The sequence below is a fragment of the Myxine glutinosa genome, chromosome 1 (assembly GCF_964187855.1).
Source record: "Myxine glutinosa chromosome 1, kmMyxGlut1.1, whole genome shotgun sequence".
In the NCBI taxonomy this organism is placed as follows: domain Eukaryota; kingdom Metazoa; phylum Chordata; class Myxini; order Myxiniformes; family Myxinidae; genus Myxine; species Myxine glutinosa.
The window spans coordinates 393895121-393903842 of record NC_136261.1 but is presented as its reverse complement, the minus strand read 5'-3'; positions in this window follow the sequence as shown (position 1 = coordinate 393903842).

Below are 8722 nucleotides of genomic sequence, written 5' to 3'. Positions count from 1 at the left end.
GAAGATCAGCTCGGAGCCGGTGCATGCCGTTCCAGAAAACATTAACAAGGATACGCTGCAAGTTAATGACTAGCGATTTGGGCGGTTGTAAGACAGTCATCCGATGCCAGAGTTTGGAAGCAGCCAAATTATTAATTATCAGCACTCGACCTCTATAAGACAGTAGGCTGGACAATCTTTTCCAACAATTAAGGATATGGGCGATGTGATCAACCATCTGATCCCAGTTCTTTAAGGAAAAGGTCTCATTTCCAAGAAACACACCGAGATGTTTAACACCATCATACCTCCACTGCAAAGCATTAGGCAGGGAAGGTGGGATAAATAACCCAGAAGGACCAAGACACAAGGCTTTACTCTTACTCCAATTGACAGTAGCAGAGGATGCCAAATTGAATTCACATAGAGCACTTGTGAGGGCAGCAATGTCAGACTGAGTGTTAACAATCACACACAAATCGTCAGCATACGCAAGCACCTTAACAGGATTAGCAAGAGGTGTCACCAAGAACCCAGAAAGTTTGTGGCGTAAGTGAATCAGCAAGGGTTCAATGGAAAGTGAATACAGGTACCCGGAAAGAGGGCAGCCTTGTCTAATGCCTCGCTGAATAGGAAAAGGTGAACATAAACTGTTGTTGATGTTCACCAAACTAAAGTTGTTGTGATACAGCAGCTTGATACAAGAAATGAAGAAGGAACCAAACCCAAACCCCTTCAAAACTTCAAGTAAATATGAATGGTCAACACTATCAAAGGCCTATTCCTGATCTAAAAAGATCAGCCCGGTGTTAGCATTCTGACAATGACAAATCGAAATCAAATCATGAACAGAAAAATATTATCAAATATCGATCTGCCGGGAATACAATAAGACTGGTCGGGGGATACAACGTGCCCAATTAAGGTCTTTATGCGATTAGCGAGTAACTTAGACAGGATTTTGTAATCGGTACAAGGTAGAGAGATCGGACGCCAGTTCTCAACAAGTTGAAGATCTCCCTTTTTAGGGATTAATGAAATGATGGCTCGTCTGCAGCTCAAGGGAAGTTCACCAGTTTGTATGCTTTCTATGAAGACAATTAATAGACATGGTCCCAGCAAATCCCAAAAGGTGCTGTAGAATTCCACTGGCAACCCGTCTAAGCCAGGTGCCCTGCTGGTGGGCAAGGTCTTTAAAACACTAGTGAGTTCGTCCAATGTTATTTCGCCTTCAGCAGTCGAATTCTGGGTCTCAGTAAGTGTCGGCAAGGATGCGGTAAATGAATGTATATGGTTTGAGAAAGTGCGCTTGGAGGAGTAGAGGTGAGAAAAGAAAGTCTTAATAGTAAGTTTAATGTCACTTGGATCGGTCAAAATCCTTCCGCCAGCAGAACGCAAGGACAATATTTGTTTTTGTTTTTTTGAGGCAGTTTCCAGCTTGAAGAAAAGTCTGCTCGGGTTATTTAGTTGTTGCAAATGAGTCATTCTCATCCGAAGGAGTGCACCCTTTGCACGTTCGGCCAGTAATTCATTTAACAGGGCTTTCTTTTCATACAGCATCTGCTGCTGCCCATTATTACCAGAGGAGGACACTTTGTTTTGCAAGTGAAGAATTTGTGTCTTCACCAGATCTATATTTACATCGTGATCCCGAGTACTGTGTCGTGAGAAATTTTGACAAAAACCTCTAATTTGAGCTTTAGCGTTGTCCCACCACTGACGTAAACACGAGAACTCTTTATCCATCGTGATGTAATGTGCCCAAAAGGCCCTAAAGGATGCAACAAAGAATTCGTTTTGAAGAAGTGTTGTGTTGAACTTCCAATAAGGGCTCACCACCTTTATGAGTGGCAACTGAAAATGCATAGTGATGATGTGGTGATCGGAAACCCCAGATGGGAGAATAGAGGTGTTTAAGACGAGGTTGAGGAAATGATCAGAAACGTACAATTTATCAAGTCGAGCTAGCGACACTAAGTTGTTAGAGCAGCGACACCAAGTAAATTGTTGCTGCATCGGATGTTGCAATCTCCAAATGTCTGTCAGCTTGAATCTTGAGATTGAGCGGACGAGAGGTCTTGTACTGGCTGCATGTGGCTCAGCCCCATTCCTATCAAGGGAGGGGTTAAGTGTGCAATTGAAATCTCCTCCAAGACATAGAAAGTGGTCAGAGGGGACACCAGCAAGATACGAGTCAAGACAGTCAAAAAAGGAAGATCTTTCAGCATTTGTACTTGGTGCGTACACATTGATTATTGTGAAAAGCTGCTGACCAACAGAGAAAGTCAGCGAAGCTAAATATCCCTTCACAATTTCTTTAAAGGAAACCGAAGTCAAAGGAAGAGTTTGCCGAAAGAAGACGGCTATCCCAGCAATTGGGCTTGATAGATTGCTAAAGAACCAATGCCCTTTAAGAAACAACTCCCACTCAGCTGAAGAACCTTCAGTAGAATGAGTTTCCTGCAACAACAAGATGTCAACCTTGTTGCACTCGATTAGTTGTTTAACTTGCACTTTACGAAGAGACGTGCGACCACCGTTGATATTAAGGCTGGCAATGCGTAGTTTCATTGTGATGGGGGCACCGGCAGGACATCAGCCATGGTCTTTGAGTTCGCTCCGAGCACGACTTAGAAATTTCCTTAACCGGTGACATTGAGGGTCTGCAACGTTGTACCGATCCGGTCTAGAAATCATTAGTCGAGCCACTTGAATGAAATCTTCTAGGACTAGAAAATGATCTTTAATTTTGACCCCCTTTTTGCGAAAACTTTTGTGTAAGAAGGCGTGAACGGCATCGGGAGATACTGAGGAATCAACCTCAAGGTTGTGAGGAGGAACATCGCTGCCTGTGTCACTTAGGGTCGAAGCAACAGAAGATGTTCCATCAGACCCGTAACCCATGCTGTCAACCACAAGTTCCCGCGGTTCTTCATTAGCAATTTGTCCAGATGCTGCAGGTACAGCCACATCCAGATCACAATCAATTTGTACATCCGGTGCATCGATTTTAATGTGGCATCTGTGCATGGTGGGGGTTGGGAGAGGGTCTCATCGACTCCACGAAGGATCTCCGGTTCTTCAAGCACAGTGGGAGTAACAGTTTCATGTGTACTCACAACAGGAGTACAGGGCTGCTCAAGAGGTGAGTCCGTGGGAATGGGTTCAGATGGTTGTTTGGCAGGTGTTCTTACCGCTTGCGCATAGGAAGGAGACCTCTTGGGTTTCACTTGATTGTCTAATTTGGTATCAATTGCCCGCTTCTGTGCTTTATTCCGGGTTACAACCGTGAAGCCATCATCTGCATCATTCGTCCCTCCTGGGTGAGCATTTTGCGAAGGAAGTGATTCCTGTCCCTCAGGTGAAGAAGAAGAGTCCCGTCTTTCAGTCGCAGGAAGAAATTCCTGTCCTTCAGGTGGTGTGGTGTTCTGATTGGATGCTGAATTAGCATCAGGGAGATTATTCGGACAATCCCTCCGCAGGTGTCCATGCTGATTACAGGCATAGCACGTTCGCACCTCTGTTGTTGCATACATTTGATAATTGTAGTTATCATGCTTTATCGTGAATTTAACATCAAGGTCACGACGGTTTTCATTCAAAATCATAAATAATTGACGTCTGAAGGAATAAACGTGTTTATAACGATCGTCACGGCACCGTAAGGGAACCATTGAAATGCGGGACACGACTGTGCCAAAATTACGAAGAACAAGCTCGACTTTTTCGTCCTCCAAAAATGGAGGAATATTGGAAACCAGAACTTTTACTGATGGCGAATCAAACGGTGAAACTGCGATAAAAATATCGGGCTCGACGGATAAACCCGATTCCACAACACTCGCAACCATTGCTTGTTGTAGCACGAAGACAACAACTTTCTTGTTCATTCTCGAAGCTGCGAGGACATTTTCAGCTCCGATAATTTCACCGACGGCGATAATAATCGCTTCGACCGCAACATGAACTGGAGGGACGCATGTAAGGCCATGCTTCCTGCTCAACGATCCGAACACGGTACTGCGAGAACGGACGCTCGTCATGCCGGCCTGGGCCGTGATAAGTATGGCGACGGCAAAGTGAGAATGTAGTTAATTCAAAAAACAGTTCTCGTCACTTTACACGAAGCGATAAGAACATGCGGATGCAATGGAAAGCAACGAACTCACTTACCATCACCCACCGCATGCGCTCTGTCTCTCTCTCGTCTCAAGGAAGGGAATGGAGGGAAAAGATAATACAGGGGAAAGGTTCGAGCACAGGGGAGGAAACACGAATACGAATGAAGTAATGATATGAGAACAACAGGGGGGTCGTGGGGGCGAGGGAAAGTTTGAAATAATACGGGAAAACAGCCGGAACACTCGACAGCCAGAGCAACTCACACCTCCCCGAACTGCACAACCGCCATCTTGCCACGCCCAACACACGAACGGCCAGCAGGGGGCGAGAGAGAGAGAGAGAGAGAGAGAGAGAGAGAGACACATAGAGAGAGAGAGACACATAGAGAGAGAGAGACACATAGAGAGAGAGAGACACAGAGAGAGAGAGACACAGAGAGAGAGAGACACAGAGAGAGAGAGACACAGAGAGAGAGAGAGACACAGAGAGAGAGAGAGACACACAGAGAGAGAGAGACACAGAGAGAGAGAGAGACACAGAGAGAGAGAGACACACAGAGAGAGAGAGAGAGAGAGACACACAGAGAGAGAGAGAGACACAGAGAGAGAGAGAGACACAGAGAGAGAGAGAGAGACACAGAGAGAGAGAGAGAGACACAGAGAGAGAGAGAGAGACACAGAGAGAGAGAGAGAGACACACAGAGAGAGAGAGAGACACACAGAGAGAGAGAGAGAGAGAGAGACACAGAGAGAGAGAGAGAGAGACACAGAGAGAGAGAGAGACACAGAGAGAGAGAGAGACACAGAGAGAGAGAGACACAGAGAGAGAGAGAGAGAGAGACACAGAGAGAGAGACACAGAGAGAGAGAGACACAGAGAGAGAGAGACACAGAGAGAGACAGACTTTTAAGTCCTTTTATTATAAAACTACAAAAACAAGCGTCAACAAGAATAAACCAAAAAACTGTTTTCAAGAGAATACAACCAAAGTCATAGAAAGTCAAATAAAAGGAGAAACAATCAATGTAAATGTACTACATTCCAAAACAAGAGATTGCAAGGACAAGGAAACACCTACATGTAAATCTCTAATACATTTTCATTTACCCCACATATTTTTCCCACACACCATGTCTCAACAAAATCCTTCATGTTTGCATTTCTACTATAATACTTAAATTCCAGTTTTAACCAAGTTGTGACCAGGGATTGGAAGTGCAGGATCACATTACATTGCTCGGGTGGCTTGCCCTTAATTTTCGCTTTTCGTGACAAATAGATGGCCTGTTTAGCGTCTGACAATAAATAATTCAGAAACATTAACAATTTTTCCTTTGCTGAATTGACCCCAAGGCCAAAAATAAACAACCAGAGAGAAAAAGGAACATTAACGTGACCAAACACATTGTTCAGCAAAAGAAAAAGAGGGCACAATCGTATGCAATCAACATACCCATGAAACAAATCTTCACTATTATTACAAAAGGGACAGATCACCGATAACATGGCATCCAAACGATTTACAAAAGTGTTTGTTGGCAATACCCCATGAGCCAGTCTCCATTGTAAATCACCCGACCTTTTTGATACGGTGTACCATACATTGATTTCCATTCAGGTTCAGAAGGGGGGGCCATTAGGTAAAAGAGCTTTCCATCTCATAACTCCTGCTGCAGAGGTGTTTACATTAATCAAAGAAAGACAGAACTGGTAAATAGATTTACTCTCAAGACGACTAAATTAACAAGAGCCAGTACTGACTGGGGAAAAAGTAAAACCCGGGAAAGCAACAAGTAAGTGAGGAAGCGAAGGATTATGGGATACCCATTTAACCCCAGTACTCCATGCAACCCAAGTCTAAAGGATGTACGAATGACTTCTACAAGTACCTGACCTGCAGCTCTCATTGATCTGGTACCAGTTATCTCAGCGACTTCCTTGGCAGATCTCCAACCACAATTTGCTGAGTCACGAAGATGCCAGACATTTCTGATGCCACCTGAAATGAAGTTTTGGGCAAAACAACGGCTCTTGGGAACCTGGGGAAAGAGTGGGTTGAGGAATAGAGGTTCTCCTGCAAACATTTTAGCCTCATAGGACTCCTTTTGGCAGCTTACCACTATGGCTTGCCAAGCATTCAACAAGCTCTGGTAGAACAGAGGGAGGTGGGACACATCAACTTTTTGGGATTCGATCAAAAAAGTCTCAAGGCCGTAGCCAAGCATTCCAGCTTGCCTCAGTATTCGTTGTGCCACAGGGCGCCAGGGCAGGTTTTCAGCATTGAGCAGAAGTTGTATTGACTTCAGCCGAAACGCCATCAGCCGACACTTTAGGTCAATGAGCCCTTGGCCACCAAGAGACACCGGGCGGCAAAGTACGTCCATCCGCAACCAGTGGTAACCTCCCCAAAAGAAATTTACCAGTGCCTGTTGAATAGCTTTAAGCAAGCCTTCTGGTGGCTGCAAACAAATATATTTATGCCACAGGACAGAGGCGACCAAGGTGTTAATAATCAGTATTCGGCCTCTAAAGGACATTTGTGGAAGGAACCTTTTCCATTTGTTGATCCGCTTGGTTGCCTGTTCTACCACTCCTTCCCAGTTAATATGGGAGTACTGATTGGGTCGAAGATAAACACCTAGGTATTTAACCCCTTCTTTTGTCCAGCTTATGTCTTTTGGAAGAGACTGGGGGGGGGGGGGTAACGGGAAGCCTACCGGATGTACCGTGAGCTGAGGACACCCACAGAGCTTTGCTTTTTTGCCAATTGCACCGCAAACGTGAAGCAAGGTAAAACCTGTGTAAGGACTCAACAAGAATGGTTAGGTCCTTATCATTCTTAATGATTACACAGACATCATCAGCATATGCTGATACCATGATTTGGTTCTCTTTGCAGAAAGCACAAAACTGGAAAGAGAGGCTCTCAGACTTATGAGTAGTGGCTCAAGAGAAAGGCTAAACAGCAACCCTGACAAAGGGCAGCCTTGCCGAACAACCCTCTGAACCTGAATGGGTGAACAAAGACGATTATTTACTTTGCACAAACTAAATATGTTGTGGTATAACAATTTCACAAAGCCTATAAACTTTTCACCAAAACCAAACTTTTGCAGAACATGGAACATGTAAGTGTGGTCAATGCTATCAAACGCCTTTTCAATGTCTAGGAAAATCAACCCAAGCCCTTCTTCCTCCTTAAGGCCACAGTCAATCAAGTCTCTAATTAAAAAGACTATCAGAGATTGATCTTCCCGGAATGCTGTAACTCTGATCAGGATGGACAACAGTGCCAATGACAACCTTTAGCCGATTGGCCAACAATTTGGAAAAAAGTTTGTAGTCAGAGCACAGTAATGAGATGGGGCACCAGTTCTCTATCCGACCGAGATCACCACCTTTTGGGAGAAGGCATACAACTGCTCTTCTACAGCTGAGGGGTAGTATGCCAGAGCATAGGCTTTCTTGTAGCACCAGCAGTACTTCTGGACCTAAAATGTCCCAAAACGCTGCAAATAATTCCACTGGAAGGCCGTCGATCCCAGGGGCTTCTCCGTGTTCAAAGCTACGCAGAGCTATGCTTAGCTCCTCCATAGTAAACGGCTCTTCAAGACCTTGACACTGGTCACAACTCAACGAAGGCAGGTAATTCGTCATATCATCAACCATATCTTTACACACAGCTTTCTCTGCAAATAAGCCAGAAAAAAACCTTTTCATAAGCATCTTAACATCACTTTCATTTTGTGTAATATTCCCCTTAGCATCTAACAAGGAAAACATTTGCCTTTGGGACTTCTTAACCCCTTCTAATTGGGCAAAACTTTTTTTAGGGGTGTCAGAGAACTTAACATTTTGGATTCTGAGTCTAACTGACATCCCCATTACTTTTTCATGAATCAGTTCTCTTAAACAAGCTTTTTTTCTCCAATAATAACTGAAGTTTCCTGCCATTTTGAGATTAGCCAAGTCTTCCTCTAAGTGTAAAATTTCAGTTTCTAAGAGCGAAACAGCAATCTTACTCTTGCTTGTGGAAAAGGACTTAAAATATTGACAAAAGATGCGAATCTGGGCTTTTAGTGGGGCAACTTAGCATAACAATTGTGCATTTTGTGAGGAAAGCACCAAATTTGGCACACTAGTGGGCTATCATCTTATGAAAAGATCTGGATATTGGGCCATCTCAGATTCAGAGATTTGATTTTTGCAAGATTTCGATTCGATTGGGATCGAAGAGAACACCTTCTTCGTCTTCTGTACAGTGAAGTTGCCAGCCCTGAATTCTCTGGCTACATCTGGGTGCTTCATTGGAAGTGTAACCATGTCCCTCAGGTGAACAGGGACCCACTTGGCATAGTGTGTGTGGTCTGAGGCATGGAACCATGGGACCAGTTCCGTCAGGCCATCAAGGTACATCGTGAATGAAGCCTGCCACAGAGAACGCACGTAGACCAGTACCAACATCTCTAGTTCCAGCACAGTTGCCCAGTACTGAAAGTTGGGAATGTCTTCTCCTCTCTGGTGACACCAGTCTTCGAACTCAGGCAGGTCTTCTGCATCATCAGCATATGTCATACAGTGGCGTTAATATGCACGGTGTTGCAGGATGTGCAGTGCCGCTG